Genomic DNA, 21,362 nt, shown 5'->3' with positions numbered 1-21,362 from the left:
CTACCCACCCCTCCCCAATTTCCAGCTCCCCTCCCTGGTTTAATTTTTATTTTGGAACACAGCCGCCAACCATATATTGCCTTGCCTTGAGGATGTCCTATTAGTAAGATATTCAGTTGGTCTATCAGGACTGGCTATCCCTCTCTTCTAAAAATACTAACATATAAAGATGCGAAACAATGTACAAAAAAATTTTTTTAAACATTTTACAAATATTTCACTGAGTTAACATTCATTGAGTGCACCCTATGAATAACGTCTTTGCTAGGCAGTAAATTGAGGCAAGAAAGACTACAGGTTCTGGAATCACATAAAAAGTAGTTTAAAACCTTTTGACTTTTTTAAGCCTCAGTTTCCTGATCTACAAAATAGCAGTAACACTACCTCACAAGCTGCTGCAATGATTAAATGAGAAAAATATCTAAATTATGGTACACTTCCCAGTAATATAAGGAAGCACTCAAATAACAGTAATAAATAATTGTTAATTTCCTTCAGTGGGCACTGTGCAAAGCAAAGATGAATCAGAAAATCCATGCCTTTCCATGTGCTTATAGTAAAAACGAGGAGTTTATCTCTGCTTAGTATTACCATGATTCCACTGAGAACCTGGTTAATACAATTTCCAGCCTACATTTACACCTTTTATGGATCTACTTCTAAATCTCACTAAAATAGTTATTTGTAAAAAAATTGTGACTTGGAGTGCTAGGAGAATGAAAAGCTCATTATCATCAGACCCTGTAAAGGGTGTGTAGCCTCCAGGCAGTCTATAGCCAGCTTTAATCAAAGAGCAGAGTCTCTTGTGATTAAGAGATCGTGATCCACTCTAATCTAGATGCAAAAACACTACCCAGGAGAATATCAGTTTGGGAGAAATAAGACCAGAATTAGAGTTATAGAGCATTTAGAAGTGGAAGCACTCCTAGAGATCATATCTAGTACTACCCTAGCTTTACAGAAGGGAAACTGAGCCCAGGAAAAGGAAGAGATCTGCCCAAGAAGCGAGCTAATACTGGAGCCTCAAGGCCCCTGGCTCTCAGCGTCCCAGTTCTTTCATATCATCACATCTTTTATCTGTTAGAGAACTTTAAGCCACAAACTTCATCCAGTTGGCTCTGATCTCTCACTTTTCTTCCCAGTTACTTACTATCTAAGGGAATTTTTTTTTTAATGTGCCTTATGAAATCAGGCTTAGAAAACATCCCTAAATAATCTATTATTTGGCTAAAATGTACTCTACTGGAAGCTACAGGAGATGCTAAATAAGAATAAATCTAATTCATTAAAGGCCTATTTGAAAGGAAATTTCAGTTAACAAAAAACTATTAATTTTAGAGTTGCAAAACTGGATGGTACATTCAGTCTATTCTCACAACTGTTTAGTTTTACTAAAAAAATTCCACCTGAAATAGTAACTTGATTAACAACCCATTTAATCCAGAGCATCACACCGGGATAACCAACTTCTAGATGAGTCATATTTGCTTTCTTTTGTAAACATGCAACAGGAAAGAGACTGAATCTGATGCCATAATAATTTGTCACAATATGATCACGTCATGCTGGAGAACCTACCAAAACACATTCATCCTTGGAGATTTTTTTCTTCTTTTTTAAATTACAAATCAGAAGTAGCTACCAGATTTGACCAGTAGATCAATAACTACTTCTCAGAGTGCTGCCAACACTTGCGAGCAAACTTACTACTAGAAATAATCTTATCAGCAGTTTGAAAATCTATCCAAAATGTCCATATTCTCTGGTTCTAACTCTAGAAAATAAATGTGCAGCTCCTTTGAACTGATGTTAACCCAACAGCAATTTATAAACACCATTAGGGAAATGCAAGCCTTCTCTTCCCACAAAATACCAACTCTCAAGGCCACCTAGCCACTCCTAAGCACATTTCCTCATAAAATCCATCTTATTTCCAAAGCTTTTATATAAGCAATGTAACAATTCACCAGAGTCAGCCTTATATTCATAAGTTTAATCAGGAAAATAGATTGCTATAAAAACTGGTACAACCACAAATGTTATTTACTAAGAGAACTGTCATCTGTCAAACTGATTCTTGTAAACAGAGTTTTCCCTCTAAAAGATTTAATCAGATGTTTGACTCATGCCATCTGATTTAGCAATCCTGCTTTCTATTTCCTGGAAATCTGGTTTTAGATTACATTAACATTTTTCCAATTTCTCATGCATAAAGTTAAGAAGATTTGAGCCCTGGCAAAAAGGTATAAAGGTCACTACACCTAGTCCAAAACCAAGTCAAGACTAGAGATTCAGAATATTAAGGAATACTAAAACCAATCACATGGAAAAAGTAAAATTAGACCCCTACCTCACATCACAGACAAAAATAAACTCCAAGTGGACTAAAAAAAACACAAGAAAATAAACATTAAATGTGAAAATCTTTAAAATTTTTAGAGAAGAATATCTGTACGAATGCAAGGTAGAGAATTTCAAACAAGATAAGTATAAAACATGAAAGTAAGGATTGATAAATATGTCTATATGCTTTAGAAAATCAAAACAAACCCACAGAGTGTATTTGCAATACACATAACCACAGGATTAAAATCCAGACTCTAGACTATATAAAGAACTTCTACAAACCAATAAAAAGGCAAAAAATTCAATTGTTTAGTAAAAAAAGATTAATTTATTAAATAAATATTTATTGAACACCTACCATATGCCAGGCACTGTTCTAGGCACTAGAGACACAACACTGACAAAAAGAGAAAGTCTCTGACCTCACGGTGGAGTGAGACATACAAACAAGTAACTATATATTGTGTACCAAATGATTATAAATGCTAAAAATAAAGGGGTGTCAGGGGACGAGAATAGGCAATTCAAAACAGAGGAAACCTGTTTTCATATGGCTGATACACATATGAAAATATATTCATCATCACTAGTAACCCAGAGAAATACAATTTAAAACTACAATGAAATATTTCATACTCATAAGAATGGCCAAAAGTTTTAAACTCTAACAATATCAAGTGTTGTTAAGATGCGTAGCAACAGGGGGCGGCCCGGTGGCGCAGCGGTTAAGCTCGCGCGTTACACTTCAGCAGCCTGGAGTTCGCCGGTTCGAATCCTGGCGTGGACCTACTCACTACTCATCACGCTATGCTGAGGTGGCGTCCCATATAAAAGAGCTACAACTCTACAACTATGATACACAACTATGTTCTGGGGCTTTGGGGGAGAAAAAAGAGGAAGATTGGCAACAGATGTTAGCATATGGCCAATCTTTCTCAAAAAAAAAAAGATGTGTAGCAACAGAAATGCTTATATTGAGAGTATAAACTGGTCTAATTCCTCTGGAGAATAATGTGATAATATCTAATAAAGTTAAAGATGTGACCATCCTATGACCAAGCAATTCCGCTTTTAGGTATAAATACTACAGAATCTCTCCCAAGTCAGTAGAAAATGCATACAAGAATATTCTTGGCAGCACTGAGTACGAATAGGAAAATGGATAAATAAAAAGTGGCACATTCATGCAACGAATACTATATAGCAGCGAAAATGAAGAACACATACATCATGAACGAATCCCACAAACGTAAGGCTGAGCGTAACTAGTCGCAAAAATAAATTGGTATCAAACAATTTATATGAAGCTTAAACACACAAAAGGGGCCGGCCCAGTGGCGCAGCAGTTAATTGCGCGCACTCCGCTTCGGTGGCCCGGGAGTCACAGGTTCGGATCCCAGACATGCACCAACATACCACTTGTTGAGCCATGCTGTGGCGGTGTCCCATATAAAGTAGAGAAAGACGGGCACAGATGTTAGCCCAGGGCCAATCTTCCTCAGCAAAAAAGAGGAGTGGCATCGGATGTTAGTTCAGGCCCAGTCCTCCTCAAAAAAAAAAAAAAGCACACAAAAGCCATACTATATTTTGTTTACCAAAGCATACATTCTTAAGAGAAGTCTAGAAAAACATGTATCATACACCAAAATCAGAAGAGTGGCTGGGGGCGAAGGGTGGAACAATCCTACAGGATTCAGCTATGGTGTAGACCTTTATTTCTTAAATTTATTAAATTGATCTCTTAAATACATGGGTACTAGTTGTATTATTCTTTGCACTTTTTTGCATGTCTTCATATTTTAAATATTTTACTTTTTTATTAAAGTCTAGTTCACATACAATACCATATTAGTTTCAGGTGTACAACATAGTGATTCAATATACACAGTGATTTATATACATCACAAAGTGATCAGGATAAGTCTAGTAACCATGTGTCACCATACAAAATTATTACAATGTTATTGGACTATATTCCCTATGCTGTACATCACACCCCCATGACCTATTTATTTCATAATTCAAAGTTTGTACCTCTTAATCCCCTCATCTATTTCACCCACCTCCCCTCCCCCCTCCCCTCAGGGACCACCAGTTTGTTCACTATATGTATGAATTTGTTCTGTCTGTTCATTTCTTTTGTTCTTTAGGTTCCACATATAAGTGAAATCATATGGTATTTGTCTTTCTCTGTCTGACATTTCACTTAGTATAATGCCCTCTAGGTTCATCCACGTTGTTGCAAATGGCAAGATTTCATTCTTTTTTTTACGGCTGAGTAATATTCCTTTGTATCTGTCTACCACATCTTCTTTTATTTAATTTTTTTTCCCCTGAGGAAGAGTCACCCTGAACTAACATCTGTTGCCAATCTTCCTCTTTTTGCCTGAGGAAGATTTGCCCTGAGCTAATATCTGTGCCAATCCTCCTCTATTGTGCACGTGGGTTGCCACAGCATGGGCACCACAGAGTGGTGTAGTTCCACGCCTGGGAACCAAACCTGGGCCACCGAAGTGGAGCACGCCAAACTTAACCACTAGGCCCCAGGGCTGGCCCCGCAAATCTTCTTTATCCATTCACCCATCAATGGACACTTACGTTGCTTCCATATCTTGGCTATTGTAAATAACACTGCGATAAACACAGGGGCGCATATATCTTTTCTAATTAGTGTTTTTGCTTTCTTCAAATAAATATCCAGAAGTAGAATTACTGGATCATATGGTAGTTCTATTGTTAATTTTTTGAGGAACCTCCATACTGTTTTCCACAGTGGCTGCACCAATTTACATTCCCACCAACAGTGCACAAGGGTTCCCTTTTCTCCACCTCCTCGCCAACACTTGTTATTTGTTGCCTTTTTGATAACAGCCATTCTGATAGGTGTGAGGTGATATCTCATTGTGGTTTTGATTTGCATTTCCCTGATGATTAATGATGTTGAGCATCTTTTCACGCGGCTGTTGGCCAGCTGTATGTCTTCCTTGAAAAAAAATGTCTATTCAGGTTTTCTGCCCATTTTTCAAATTTTTTGTTTCTTTGATATTGAATTGTATAAGTTCTTTACATATTTTGGATATTAACCACTTATCGAATATATGACTTGCAAATATCTTCTCCCATTCAGTAGGCTGCTTTTTCATTTTGTTGATGCTTTCCTTCACTGCAGAAAAACTTTTTAGTTTGACGTAGTCCCATTCATTTATTTTTGCTTTTGTTGCCCTTGCCTGAGGACACATATCCAAAAATATATTGCTAAGACCGATGTCAAAGAGTTTACTGCCTATGTTTTCTTCTAGGAGTTTTATGGTTTCAGGTCTTAACGTTTAAGTCTTTAATCCAGTTTGAGTTAATTTTTGTAAATGATATAAGAAAGCGGTCCGGTTTCATTCTTTTGCACACAGCTGTCCAGTTTTCCCAACACCATTTATTGAAGAGACTGTCTTTTTCCCCCACTGTATATTCTTGCCTCCTTTTGTCATAGATTAATTGGCCATATACGTATGGGTTTATTTCTGGGCTCTCTATTCTGTTCCATTGATCTGTGTCTGTTTTTGTGCCAGTACCGTGCTGTTTTATTAGTACAGCTTTGTAGCATAGCTTGAAATCAAGGAGTGTGATACTGCCAGTTTTGCTCTTCTTTCTCTAGATTGCTCCGGCTGCATGTCTTCATATTGCATTTATTTTTTAAGCATGAAAAAAAAATGTTTCTACAATGCTAAACACTGTGGTTGTGCTACCTTTAGACTTCCTTTCCCAGTCCCTCTCTAGAGGAAAAAAAGATTAATATAACTCTCTATCACAGTGACAGAAGAGTACAAGCATTTCTATGCTGTTCACAAGCTTCTTGGCCACACACATTAATTTAGATTTTTGCTAACAACTTCTAAAGATTGAAATAGGACTCATAAAGCAATGCTCTTAAGGTCAAATCAAAGAAACAACTTCACATTGAAGGACAGGCATATGAAGGTGTATGTTGAATACAGGCAGAGTGCTTGCGAGAAAGAGCTTTGCAAACATATGACCAACCTGCATGAAAATCCTGACTCCACCACTGTGCAGACTTGACCAAGGTGTTTAATTTTACTAAGTTTCCTCATCTTTAAAAAGTAGACACACTGATCTTATAAATTTATCTTAAAGATTAAATGAATTAATGTATGTAAAGCACATAGCACATTTTATTCCAAAAGGGCAGTTTAAAAAATAAAAACAAGAAAGTTGGAAGGGAGAGGATAACAATGGATAGACTCAACAATGAGAATTTTATTTTTCCAAATTGTTTCAGTAGTCAATCAAGGTTTATTTTACACTTCATTAAGACTTTTCCCACCAGCAACATGCTTACATAATCACCAAACAACAAACCAAATCCCTCAAGATATTTCCATATCCAAAATCACCTTCAAAAAACTAAGCTGATACACAAACATCTGTACAATGGAAAGTAGAGATCAGGCTAAATCCCTAGGATTTTGCCTAACTCCACATTAGGTCCAATTCAGGTTCTGATTACTTAGGGAGAAAAAAAAAATTACACTAAATGCTACGGAACTTGTAACAAAAATGTAGCAAAGAAAAAGTTTTGGAATATTTTCAACAGGAAACTAGATTATTCAAGAGTTACTATATGAAAAGCTGAGTTTTGCACTCATAATGCTTTATAATGGGAGACAAGCATCATAAAAGCGTATCCAGGGCCGGCCCAGTGGCGCAAGCGGTTAAGTGCGCGTGCTCTGCTGCGGCGGCCCGGGGTTAGCAGGTTCGGATCCCAGGTGCACAATGACGCCCTGCTTGTTAAGCCATGCTGTGGCGGCGTCTCATATAAAGTAGAGGCAGATGGGCACAGATGTTAGCCCAGGGCCAATCTTCCTCAGCAAACAAGAGGAGGATTGGCACCTGATGTTACGTCAGGGCTGGTCTTCCTCACAAAAAAAAAAAGTGCATCCACAGGGCCGGCTCCATGGCCGGTTAAGTTTGGCGCGCTCTATTTCGGCAGCCCAGATTCAGCTCTCCGTCACGGACCTACACCACTTGGCGGCGGCCATGCTGTGGCAGTGAACCACATACAAAGTAGAGGAAGACTGGCACAGATGTTAACTCAGGGCGAATCTTCCTCAAGCAAAAAGAGGAAGACTGGCAAAAGATGTTAATTCAGGATCAATCTTGCTCAGCAAAAAAAAAAAGTGTATCCAGGCCCTACAATTTAGATTTGAACAATGGTGTCCTACACACTAAAAGGAGTAAAGGCAGGAGGATAAACAATCCAGAAGACAAAGCCTATATCCCTATAGGTTTGCAGTGATATTTAATACTCAACAAGGAAACCAAATATCCTCTGCTCCTCAGAAAGCACCTCCTATTTCCTGTTGGCAGCTCTAAGATTAATTATCAGAATAAGATCGAGAAGGGCAAGGTCAAAATTCCAGCTGGAATAACATATATTGTACACAAAGTTGCAGTTTATGTATGCTTTTGACTCCCACATGAAATCTTAGTTTCCTAATAACCACAGCAATAAGTTAGTTGACAACTTCAAAACTAAGTTATCTTTCACTTACATTCACAGCACTTGCATACAAATACATCAACACATTAATGGTCAAAGTATCAGGTGTTATCAGGAAGCTTGCACTTCGGGTTAACCAGGTTAAAAATTTTTTCATTGTTTCTTTCTCTAAAAGAGATGTTTCAAAAACAAAAAGAAATGATCATAACTGATATGACAAAGCATTTGCAACTGTTAAATGACACTCATGTGCATCATTCATTCAGTAAATTTCAGATGCACTGCTTCTGAACCAGAGTCCAACAATGACTTCTTAAGAGATTATTCCCTGCAATGGCTAAATTCAAACAGAGCTTAGGGCCAGCCCTGTGGCTTAGTGGTTAAGTGCGCGCACTCCACTACTGCCGGCCCGGGTTCGGATCCCGGGCGCGCACCGACGCACCACTTCTCCGGCCATGCTGAGGCCACGTCCCACATACAGCAGCTAGAAGGATGTGCAGCTATGACATACAACTATCTACTGCGGCTTTGGGGGGAAAAAATAAATAAATAAATAATCTTAAAAAAAAAAACTTCAAATAGAGCTTTACAATTTATTTACAAATAAAACAATTACATTTGAGAATTTCTAGTGTTTACTAGAAATTAGCACTGTTTACTCAACTGTCAAAAGAGCACTAGACTAGAGATCCTTGATTCCACTTGTGCATAAACTTGCGTGAGACACGATTTTCAACACTTTTACACATCCAAACCATTTAATAGCCATTTAGTAATAAAAGAAATGACAGTATGTGACCATGCTTAAGTTTCATAAGATACTGAACTGTATAACTTTTCATGTATTCTTTATATATATATAGTACTAAATATATATATTGTAATTCTCAAGAGAAGGAAGGAGTATTTTCATTTTAAAGATGGAAAGATACAGAACGCTAGGCAAATATTATCAATTCTGAAATACATCTTCTGTCATTCTATTTGCAGCAAGGTGAATCAAAAAGCCTGTGTCAGCTGGTGGATTCAAGTCCATTATTCCTGAACAGGAGTTAAATAACTTAACTTTGGATCTAATAATCATGACAATACAAAATGGAGATGTTTTATTATCTGAGGACTCTGTCCTAATTTATTGGTCAGTCTACTCCCTGTACCCTTACCCTGAGCAGTACAGTATAGTGGCTAAGCGTGGAGGTTTAGAGTCAGACCTAGGTTCAAATCCTATCTCCCTAAATTAATCTCTCATGCCTAGGCTTCATCATTTGTAAAACAAAAAGCTTTTCACTTACCTTGTAAAGTATAGGATTAAATGAGATAATGTATGTAAAGTGCTTAAATAAGCATTTACTTCGAAAAAAATCTCAATCTATAAAAGTGCTTCTTTATGTTTAGGTTAACCTTACATCCAGGTTTGCATAAGACAGTTTACAACCCTTGTCCTGGCGTATTAATAGCGTCCCCTCACTCAATAGTGTCTTAGTTCAAAAAGATAAATTTTATATATGGTCACAATATTAATTTGGCAAAAACAAACCTAACTCAAGATAAGCATCATCATTAAATCAGGGGAAAAGTGAACTATTCCAGCTAAGGACTGGCACCCCAAACCTCTCTATCCAAGCACTTATAAATTAAAGAAATGACAATCACATTTCACAGTGTGTAAATTTTACCACCCCTTGCCTCCTCCTCAAAAAAGGGAATCATAAGCAAATATGAAACTGAAGCTAATGATATGCATGTTGAAGTGTTTAGATATGAAATGTACTGATATCTGCAACTTAGTTTAAAATGCTTCAAAAAAATAAGATAGGAAATGGGCAATGGACTTGAGTAGACATTTCTCCAAACAAGATATACAAATGGTCCCTAAGCACATGAAAAGATGCTCAACATCCCTAATATTAGGGAAATGCAAACCAAAACTACAATGAGATACCACCTCACACCCATTAGAATGGTTACTAAAATTAAACATAGAATTAGCAATTCCACTCCTAGGTATAATACCCAAAAGAATTGAAAGCAGGGTTTTCAAGAGATATTTGTATGCCCATATTCATAGCAGCATTATTCAGAGTAGCTAAAACGTGGAAGTAACCCAAGTGTCCAACGATGGATGAATGGATAAGCAAAATGTGGTATATACGTACAATGAAATATTACTCAGCCTTAAAAAGGAAGGAAATCCCGACAGCCTACAAGACAGACGAACCTTGAATACATTATGCTAAGTGAAATAAGCCTAGTCACAAAAAGACAAACACTGTATGATTCCACTTATATGAGGTACTTAGGGTAGTCAAAATCTTAGAGACAGAAAGTAGATTGGTGGTTGTCAGAGGCTCGGGGGAGGGGAGAATGGAGAGTTACTATCTAATGGGTAGAGTTTCAGTTTTTCAAGATGAAGAGTTCTGGAGATGGATGGTGCCAATGGTTGCATAACAAAATGAATACTTAATACCACTGAACTGTACACTTAAAAATCATTAACATGTAAATTTTATGTTATGTGTATTTTGCCACAATAAAAAACACTGAAAAAAAAAAGAAGACAGAGGATGAATGTAATGTTATAAAGCACATACAGCAAAATGCTAACAAATGTAGAAACTAGGCGATGGGCACATGGGTGCTCACTGCACAATCCTTTCAACTTCTCTGTATGCTTGAAATCTTTCATAAAAAAATGTTGGAGAAAAAAAGAAATTGTCATCCCTGCTAAAATGCACTTGATGCAGAGCACTTAACCTACCCAGTATAAGGAAACATGAGCCTTACGGGGATGATGGAACTTAAAGGCCAACTTACTAGACTAAATCTTCTAAAAGTGTTTCTGATTAAATCTTCTAAAAGTTTGTTTTAGCTACATTCAATGAGATCATTACAACAACTGTAATAATACTAACTCAGTGGGAAGAGATGTGCCTCCCATAGCCCCCAAATAACAAACTATGCTTTAGCTCACCCAACATAAATATCCAATATCCTGAAGACAATATTTGAAGCCCTGATTTAAGCAATAAATTAGTCCACTTATAAAAAATAACTAACCTGAACAGAAATTAAATCCTAAAAGTATATCAAACAGTAAAGATTCTGTACACCACATTATTTTCATTCTAATAAATGCCTAGCACTTTAGTAGGCATTTAATAAGTATTTAACGCCTAATTTCCCAAAAAAAGAAAAATCAAACAACATCAAACACAGTCCTTGCATCAATATAAATTCCAGTTCCTGCTCAGTTGTTTTTACTGTGAAGAACAGGGCCGCCCCCGTGGCTTAGCGGTTAAGTGCGCAGGCTCCCCTGCTGGCGGCCCGGGCCCAGAACCCAGGCGTGCACCCACGCACCTCGTCTCCGGCCATGCTGAGGCCGTGTCCCACGTACAGCCACTAGAAGGATGTGCAGCTATGACATACAACCATCTACTCGGGCTTTGGCGGAAAATAAATAAATAAATAAAGTGAAGAACAGAAACTCTAATAGGTTAAAAAAAAAATTCCAATCCAGAGCTAGGGAGTTAAGCAAAATTATCCCCACGTATCTTCACAGAGATAACAGCATTCTCTTTGCACTCTGAACAAACCCATTGTGGGCTAAGAGGTAAAGAGAGTTTAAATAGTACGAAAATGGAGATACATAAATGACAGCCAAAAGTAAAGTCCAGAAATCTTCTGTGTCATCTCAGGGGAGAAAACTGCAACTACTATGAGGCCCCACCTATGATAGGTAGAAGTGATGCTGACAAAAAGATGAAAAGGCAATCTAGGCCAGCGCTGTCCAACGGAACACTCTGAGATGACAGAAATGTTCTATACCTAGGCTGCTTCAACATGGCAACCACCAGTCACATGTTGTTACTGACCACCTGAAACACGGCTAATATGAAAATTATGTTAATTAAAATTACATTTAATTTTAATTAACTTAAATTTAACTAGCCACCTGCAGGCAGTGGCTACTAAATTGGACCATGCAGATCTAGACCACAGACCACATACTTGAGACAACTTTACGCCCCCAAAAGAATCTAAAGCTCAGTATATATACTTAATAAACACTGACTAAGAAGAAAATGGAGAGTCACAGAGATTTTTGAGCCAAACAAAAGCCATCAGTTCTGGGCATCTTTTTACTCACTGTATTAGGTCAACAAATATAGTTCTCCAATCTACAATATCTCTTTTTACCTAGCATTCCAGTGTATAAATGTACTATAAGCAGTCTCCTAGTGGTGTACATTTAGGTTGCTTTCAATTTTTCACTTAACACAAATAACAGTGTGATGATTATCCTTATCTTTAAAAACCTGTCCAATTATTTCCTTAAGGTATGTTCATAAAAGCACAGATACATTCCATTGCTCTCCAGAAAGGCTGCAGCAATTTACATTGCTACCAACAGTACTGAGAATGTCCTTTTCCCCACAACTTCACCAACAATAATCGTCATTGTTTTTTATCACTATGGAGATCTGAGGGAGAAAATGGTTAATCTGTATCTCTCTGGTTTTCATATGGGATTTATTTTGTCAAGATAATCTAATTTTCAAAATGGTCAGCCAATCGTTCCAGAACTGTTTATTGAATAATTAAGCCATCCTTCCCTCACAATCTTGAAATACCACCTTTATCATATACTCAACACTTTCCATCTATCAGCTGAGGGCTTCTGGGTGTTTTTCATTGTCCTTTCAGATTTAATGTCACAGGAATAGTTCCCTTTTCCAAATAAGGAACAGGCAACCCATCTTCCACAGAATACTAAGATTAATTTCTTGAATCCCTACTATGTGCCCTGGTACTGGACGAATCATCTAACCATCACAATAATCCTATTGGAGGTAGACTGAACAGATACTATGCAGGGTTAAGCAACCTGCCCCAAAGTCCCAATTTAAAAAAAAAAAAAGCTTCTGATAAGGAAGCAAAGACTTCCATTTCCCACCACATTCATCTGAGAAAACGAACGCCTCTAGGTATCACAGATCATATACCTCCACGAGCATGCCCTGTTAACTGAACACTGCAGCTGAAAAGATTTTGCTGAAAATGGGACAGAAAATACTCCTTATCAAACTACTTTCATCATATACGTATCCTCTAACACTAAGCAGCCTCCAGAGCAGAAAAGGAAGGTGATAAGCCAACAATCAATTAAATATATTCTCTTCTTCATTCTATTGTCATTCAATATGGCACTACATTCAAGGCCACTTTAATCACCCCTAGCTGGTTGAATGGTGAAACTGAAGGTAAAATGTCCAGCAAAAAACATATGCAAGTGACTAACAAGCCTGAAACAGAAATAGAGGAAGAGAAAGAGCAGGCTAAGCTCTTATGCTGTGAACAAAGACAAAGCATCCACCATTAACCCAAGAATCAACCTATGGGGCCAGCCCCGTGGCTTAGCGGTTAAGTGCGCGCGCGCCGCTGCTGGCAGCCTAGGTTCAGATCCCAGGCGCGCACCCACGCACTGCTTCTCCAGCCATGCTGAGGCCGCGTCCCACATACAGCAACTAGAAGGATGTGCAGCTATGACATACAACTATCTACTGGGGCTTTGGGGGATAAATAAATAAATAAATAAATAAATAAATAAATAAATAAAAAGAATCAACCTATCATCTTCTAAGTTTTCCAGGAAAACAAGAGGACTATCACAAACAATATGCTTTTGCAACTTAAATCCTCCTGAAGGTTTTACGTGTTAAGCTTTCATAATAAACCAGAGAGGTTTATCGCCACTTCCTCCATGGTTCCTTACTGTATACCTTGACTATTCAGAAATACCTTCACCCAGACCCAAAGGAAAAACATCACGAATACGACGCACCAAAACAGCAGAAATCTCTATATACCCAAATTGTTCAGACTGGCCTAAAGAAATGGCATTATGGGAAACTTTTACTTTCTACATTACATATTTCTGCAATGTCTGAATTTCTTCATCAAGCACCTATCTATGAGCAGGGGCAGAACAAAATTGAAGACAACTACCTGCCCCTACCAAGGATTTTATAGGCTGTGCCTTGCTTAACTAAACCCTGGGGTAGTGGTGAGAGGGCCTTAGGGAACTCAACTTTTTTTATCTTTTCAAAAATGAAATGTTAAGCAGCACCCCAAAGTATAAAATAGCAATGCAGAACTGCTCTGACCGAAACGGAGGGTGGGCTGCTCAGAGCCCTGTCAGCTCAGCCTCTTTCCCTCCATAGCTCTTGAGGCACCTCCTCACTCCCAACAGAATATTTTAAATCTCCTGTCCAATTTATACTTGGCAAAACTTACTAAAAATTCAAGGAAAACAATCAATCACAAGCTACTTATAGAGTTACCTCAGTTTCACAGAATAGTCTTTATTTTCTTTCTTTTTGTGTGAGGAAGATCAGCCCTGAGCTAAAATCCATTGCCAATCCTCCTCTTTTTTTTTTTTTTTTTTTGCTGAAGACCACTGGTCCTTGGCTAACATACGAGCCCATCTTCCTCTACTTTATACGAGACGCTGCCACAGCATGGCTTGATAAGCGGTGCCGTAGGTCCGCGCCTGGGATCCGAACCTGTGAACCCCGGGCCAGGCCACCAAAGCAGTGTGTGCTCACTCAACCAATACACCACCGGGCCGGCCCCTCTCAGAATAGCCTTTAGAGGATGGATTTTAAATACAAATTTTTATAAATCAACTTTATAATTCACATATAATAGATGTACACATTTTAAGAATACAGTTCAGTGACTCTGACAAAATACAATGTGTAAATACCACCCCAACCAAAATACAGAATATTCCCATCACTCCAAAAAGTATCCTCTTGCCCCTTTGCAATCACCTCACCCACCACCACACAAATTATTTTCAACTGGTAGCTTAATAGAATCTAAGCAAACTAGGACTTGATAGTAGGAGCACTTCCAAAAACTGCCACCCAGCCAGCCATCTATTTATTCCCATATTAATTCATTCTTTCTTTCAATATTTACTGAGTCTCTTCTACATGACAGACAATGTCCTAGGTGTGGGGATTAAGCAGTGAATCAAACAAATCCCTGCTTTACTCTCTGAAGAGGTGAAGACATAGATTAAAAATAAATAACATAATGTCCCCATAGTAACAACGCAGGGTTGGGGGCAGGGGAGAGTGTGGGTTGATGAGGGGAGTACTATTATAGACAGGCTGGTCAAGGAAGGTCTCTGTCAGAACATTTCCCAGTGTGACACATGCATACAAAGGGATATCAAAACTGCCCAAGCCAAGAAGGTGATACACCAACCCCTCAACAACTAAGCAGTAAGAACTTGTAAGGACTTCAGAGAACATAAAGCAAGGCTTTGCAAAGGATCACTTCAATATATATGAAACAAGAATTTCTCAGGTTAAAAAATTTACCTTACTCCTTTTCTATTGAGCAACCCCACTCTGCCACCTAACCAACTTCCTCAATCTTCTTCATTTCTAAAGTTTTTTCTGACAACCCATAGTCCCGTAGCCAAAGGCAAGACTCCAGGACACACACCCTTCAGATACACCAGGACCATCTTCTGGGAAGCCCTGACGGAAGGGAGAGCGCTGGAGTGAAGAAATCTCCTAGGTAACTTTACAAAGCGGTCTCACTTCTATGGCTTCCTCTATCAATCCTTTATTTATCCTGCCCTTTTTATTAAAATAGAGAAGAAGAAAATTGAGTTATTAACTCCTCAAAAAACACACAGAATTACTGAAAGCAAAGCAATGGACTTCACAGAGGCATATTATTAAGAAACAAACAAACAAACAAATAAAAACACACTTTGGCTCTTATGCCTCAGGACAGGAGCCAAAAGTCTTCTAATGAGACATTCAGGAACTTCTCTTTGCTTGGCCTTCTGTCTTCTGAAACAAGCCAAGCTATGCAGTTACAACATTCCAGATGCTAAAAAGCAAACCAGGCAGAACAAAAATGAGGACACTGCACGAATGCCAGCTAAAAGGCACAGGCAGGGGTCAGACCGGCGCCTTTATACTTTCTAAAAGCTCCTGGGTTTCTTCAGTTTGGAAACAAAATAATTCAATGTTTTGAGTTTTCTTCCCTCTCACTGCTTCATGTTCCTCTTCTAAAGTTAACTAAAATTTCCTTTTTTTAGAAGAAACAAAAGAAAGAAATAGGTACCAAGACAGAAAAAAATTTTTAAATGGTGATGTAACATTATGACAGCAAGATGACTTTAAGTGGGGGCATTAGAGACCTGTATCATATACCTAGAACAGGAGAGCAAATTAAAATGCCTACAGACAGATAAGTAATATAAACATGTAAAATAATAAACATCAACTAACACTCTGCTCCATGTCAGGGATACATGTGAGGCTGTGGTGAAGTCTGTCCCAAACTGGAGAAGACGTGCCCCAATCACAAAACGTGGCTGCTGCCAAGCAGAAACACAGGTCCACGGCTGCCAGAGCTGATTTTTCAAAAGCAGCCTGAATCCAAATTTTTACATGAAATCTCCTTGTTTTTTAAAGTTGACAACTAATTCAAATTTTACAACTCTGTGTGAGCCAAACAAAACACATATGCAGACTGGATTTCGTCCATGAGCCTTCAGTTTTCAACCTTCGCCATAAAAAGAAAAATACATGGTTCTTTCAATGGTAGAGCTCTAATTTGGGGGTAGAAGGCACCCCTTCTGCTTCCAATAGCACACTATCATCTCAAAATACACCACAAGATATATGAACATACATCTGAAACCCATAATGGTTGAAGGAAAACAAGAAGAAAAGTATCTTACTCTTTACACACTAAGGAGCTCCGTTTCTACCACTGAAATAGGAAGGGTAAACAAAACCCAATGGAAGAAAACATTAGGAAATGGATTTTTGTGAAACTGAGCTCACTAATGTTCAGCTTTCTCAGTATGTGCATCAGCCCTTAACTTCTAGACAAAAGAAACTAACAGATGATTTCTATGGTACAGCATTTAACCTTGATTTAAAAAAAAAAAAGAGTTCCCTTGAAATATTAAGAATGTCAATGTTTTAGAAAGGGAACCCAGGACTCTTACTCTCCTGGTAAGTCGTAGGCAATCACTTTTTTACCAGCTATAAACCTACATCACAAACTCTAGAGCAGGGGTTCTTAAACTCTGAGACTCTAGTGAATATGATGGAATGTAACGACCCTTCCTTTGAGAAAATGTACTCCCTCACAAAAATTTTACCAAGTTCATGGGGCCCCTGTAGTCCACGGACCACAGATTAAGAACGTCCTGCTCTAGGGGCCCGCCCAGTGGAGCCGCGGTTAAGAGCGAGAGCTCCGCTCTACTCCATCAATCTACTTCAGACAACTACCATCTCCAGCCTGGGCTAGTACAATAGCCTCTTAATTGATACCCCCCACAATCCATTTTCCACACCTCTGCAAAAGTGACTTTAAAATATAAACCAGGGGGCCGGCCTGCTGGCGCAGGCAGTTAAGCGCGCGCGCTTCGCTGCAGCAGCCCGGGGTTCACTGGTTCGGATCCCGGGCGCGCACCGACGCACCACCTGGCAAGCCATGCTGTGGCGGCGTCCCATATAAAGTGGAGAAAGATGGGCACAGATGTTAGCACAGGGCCAGTCTTCCTCAGCAAAAAAAGAGGAGGATTGGCAGATGTTAGCACAGGGCTGATCTCCTCACAAACAAATATATATATATAAATCAGCCAGCCACCCCTCTCACTTATCAGAAGGCTTCAATAGCTTCCCTAAACAACCTTACCTCTCCATCTCATCTTTAATCATTCTCCTCACTAAGTGTCAGCCACACGTAGCCTCTTTTCAGTTCTGAAAGCACACTAAATTCCTCCCATCTTCAAGTTTTGGCACTTGCTGTTCCCTCCACCTGGAATGCTGTCTCATTACCAGCCCTACAAAATGGTCTCCTCACTCTCAACAAAAAGAACTTCTCTGACCACCCTTAGGTCTCTCCCTTTTTATCGTCTATAGGAGTCCCTTGCTTGATACCTCCACATCACTTTTCTCAATTTGTAATTTACTTACTTACCTGTTGTGTCTTCTTCCACTATACTGTAAGTTCCCAAAAGGCAAGACCCCTTCTGTCTCAAACCCGCCTGTACTCCCAGAACCCAGGACAGGGGCCTGTAGCTGGTAGGTTCTTAGGCACTATTTGTGGAATCAATCACTCAATCAGTTAAATACAGAATTAATCTTAGATGTTTAGCGAATGAGTGTGTGAAGCAATTCACCAAAATCTAGTACGTGAGAGACTAGCATTAACCACACTTCTTTCAATTCAGGATGTCGCTATGCCCAAGAGAAACAGGCCAGCAGCTTAAGATTCTTAGTGGTTAAGACTATCCAAAATAAAAAATAAATAAATCGTACGTCTTATGCTCTCTCCTAGCCTTATCCCTCCCCATCTTGGTGCTAATCTCGGACAGACACCAAGCTTCCTCCCTCCAATTTCTCAATACAAAAGAGGACACTCCTTTCACAATCCATAACTTCACTGGCTAAACCAGATTCAAAAAGTACCTGTACTTGGTATTAAAGGAATATGCCAAAGAACTACTACTATTACTGCTGCTGCTGCTGCCACAATTACTATTAACACCACTAAAACTGGATTCTACCTCCTCTGCAGGCTAAAAACACCAGTCTCCAAAACCGGAGATCTTTCACTTGTGTTAAAAAAACAGAGATGGATCTGTATTGGACATAAAAGTTTTTAGTTAAACAGTTTCTTACAGAAACTCCAATTCACCTTTTCTATAAAATACAATCAAGTCTACCGGCTGCAAAAGAAAAATTGTTTCTGATATTGTTAAAATGCGTACACTAGCTCACAAAACACATTCCCCAGCAAAGAACAAACTAAGCCCGATTTGCTTCACTAGTTACTCATGGCAGCAGTCGTTTTTGGCTCCTTAACAGGCTTCTACATAATGATACACCCATCGGACTATCTAGATAACAGGACAGACTACAACATACAATATTTTCAAAAACAAAAAAGGGAGAGCCATCTGAAGGGGAAGGAAAATGATGGTGTGATACGTGCCTTTCCACTCTGGACTCACAATCTAGAAATCCTATAAAAGATGATAATAATAATAATAGTGTTCAATACATGGCAGGTAATGAGCCAAGCAGTTTTCAATTTAATCTTCACAATAACCCCCACTGTTACTCGCCGCTATTTTGCAGATAAGGAAACTGAGGCACCTGGAAGTGAAGCCCCTTGACCTAAAATCAAAAGCTAGCACAGGCAAGATGTGAACCTAGGCAAGCTGCCTCCAGGATCTTTCTGTTATGCCGCCATCAGAAGTTTCATTGGCTCTCTCCCGCCATGCTCTACCTTACTCTCAGAGGCTTTTCCTTCAATCCAATTAACAACCTCCCCGTAAACACTGTACTAACACTGATGGCTTCCAACTTCTGAGCACCAGCGCTACTCGCCAGCTTCTGCTGCCATGTTCCACCCTTAAGATTTAGAAAGGCAAAGAGAATAGCCGATAAGAGTTGCTTAGGTACTGAGAGAGGCAAAGAAAATTGCCTCATATAAGCAGAAACACGCCGATCAGCATTGGAATGCAAGTTGGCCTCACCTCGAGCCCAAGAGACTGCAATAAAAGCGGGCGCACATATATTCCCGTCGCAAATAAATGTGGACTATGCCTCCGCTGGCCACAAGGCAGGAAAGAACCGAAACGGTGCTAACATTTACTGAGGGCCAGCCACATGCGCTCTGGGAGGAGACAGAACCAGGCCAATTGAGACGCGGGTGGGGGGAGTGGAGGGCACGCAAGACTTCCGGGAAAAGGAGAAATCCAAATAATGGGGTCCATACAACTAAAGGAGTAGATGGAGGAGGTGCAGGCCTCGCCCTGGCAGCTTGCAAGGAGGAGAAAGAAGGGTAGAGGGTGCTCGGGAGAAAAGGCGGCCCTGGGCGTCGGCAGCTAGGCCCGAGCGAGGGGAAGCCCTGAAGGGCGGGGAGGGGGAGGAGCCGGAGGGAGTGAGGCCCGCTCAGACGAGGCCAGGGGGTAGGCGCGGGGGAGCGTCTCCGCGCTGGGCCTGCCCGGGCCCCCTGTCCCAGCCGCAGCCGAGAAAAGGTAAAACATGAAACGCCTGGAGCCGGTTGAGCTGCCCTAACTCCCACCAGAGGCCCTCACTCACCTGGGCCCACCACAGTGATCGCAACCGCAGCCTCGCAACGGCACAACCGGCCCGAACCTCGCCTCCGCCCGACAGCGCGCCCCGCGTCCCCGCTCTCCGACGGCCGCAGCGGCGGCGTTGCCCCGCTGCCTCCTGGGAAATGTAGTCCTAGGCCTATCTCTCCTTGCCAATTTAGCGATCTACTAAACTACGTTTCCCACAAGGCAACGCGAGTGGTTCGCCCGCCGCTTTGCGTCACGCGCCAGGTTGTCAGCAGTCACGTGGATTGCTCCGTTCCATTCCCCTCCCCCCGCCTGGGTGGCCTGGGGCAGAAGGAGCGAGGTGGACGGAAGACGCGGGAGCGTTGCTGACGCCACTGCCCCCACCATTTTGGAGCCAGCCGTAGAGGGAGGGACTGAGCCACACCTGCTCGGGGCCTGCCCTCGTCGTTTAAGTCTGTAAGCAGGAATCCGGTCGCCCAGCTTTCAGTCTGTGCCCTGCCACCTCTCGCTTTGTGACCTTGAGCAAATCGTCTCCTTTCTCTGAGCCTCAGTTTTCCTCCCCTATGAAATGAGATTCATAATTTCTACCCCACAGAATTGTTGGGGGCTCAGACAAAGTAAGGACCATGAAAGTGTCTGGTACCCTGAAAGCGTGACGCAAAATGGAGTTGTTTTTATTGTGATAGTGTGACGTCCCTCCAAGACCCAGGAGCCGATCAGCAAAGCTCTCTCCAGCCTCCTCTCCTGCCATCGCCCCCCCTCCCATGATAATGGGAACACAGAAGTGTGGTCCTCTGAAGCTTGTTTAAATGGGCGTCACTCATCTATTGAACCAGAAGTTTCCCAGGCAGTGTAGCCCTAGAATCTGTTTTAAGTAGACCTCTCCAGTGATTCTTATGCACATGTTTGAGAACCACTGCATTGATCAGGGTTTTTGCACAGGCTGCTTTCTGCTTGAATTCCTGTGCTAGTGAACTTGAACCTTTGAGCTCAAATGTTGCGTCTTCTGTGAAGCTTTCTAAGTTTACTAGCTGCTCCCAATCTCTGTACTCCCACAGTACTTTTTTTTTTTTTTTTGGTGAGGAAGATCAGCCCTGAGCTAACATCCGTGCTAATCCTCCTCTTTTTGCTGAGGAAGACCAGCTCTGAGCTAACATCTATTGCCAATCCTCCTCCTTTTTTTTTTCCCCAAAGCCCCAGTAGATAGTTGTATGTCATAGTTGCACATTCTTCTAGTTGCTGTATGTGGGACGCTGCCTCAGCATGGCCAGAGAAGTGGTGCGTCGGTGTGCGCCCGGGATCTGAACCCTGGCCGCTAGTAGCAGAACGCGTGCACTTAACCATTAAGCCATGGGGCCGGTCCTC

General features: G+C 40.5%; 1 protein-coding gene across 4 annotated transcripts in view; it reads right to left on the bottom strand.

Annotated features, from left to right (window-relative positions):
• The window catches only part of THRAP3 (thyroid hormone receptor associated protein 3), a 72,513-nt gene extending 52,395 nt beyond the window's left edge, over positions 1 to 20,118 (bottom strand). For 3 of the 4 annotated variants that reach the window (XM_058553686.1, XM_058553689.1, XM_058553688.1), the window contains exon 1: positions 20,017 to 20,118. The gene's annotated coding sequence lies outside the window, so the exon portion shown is untranslated. Of the gene's footprint in view, positions 1 to 19,448; positions 19,605 to 20,016 lie in introns of those variants that run through there. The other variant, XM_058553687.1, reaches the window with a different exon arrangement.
• Positions 20,119 to 21,362: the final 1,244 nt, after the last annotated feature.

The sequence above is a fragment of the Diceros bicornis genome, chromosome 13, assembly GCF_020826845.1.
Source record: "Diceros bicornis minor isolate mBicDic1 chromosome 13, mDicBic1.mat.cur, whole genome shotgun sequence".
NCBI lineage: Eukaryota > Metazoa > Chordata > Mammalia > Perissodactyla > Rhinocerotidae > Diceros > Diceros bicornis.
This window is presented reverse-complemented; position numbering and strand designations above follow the sequence as displayed.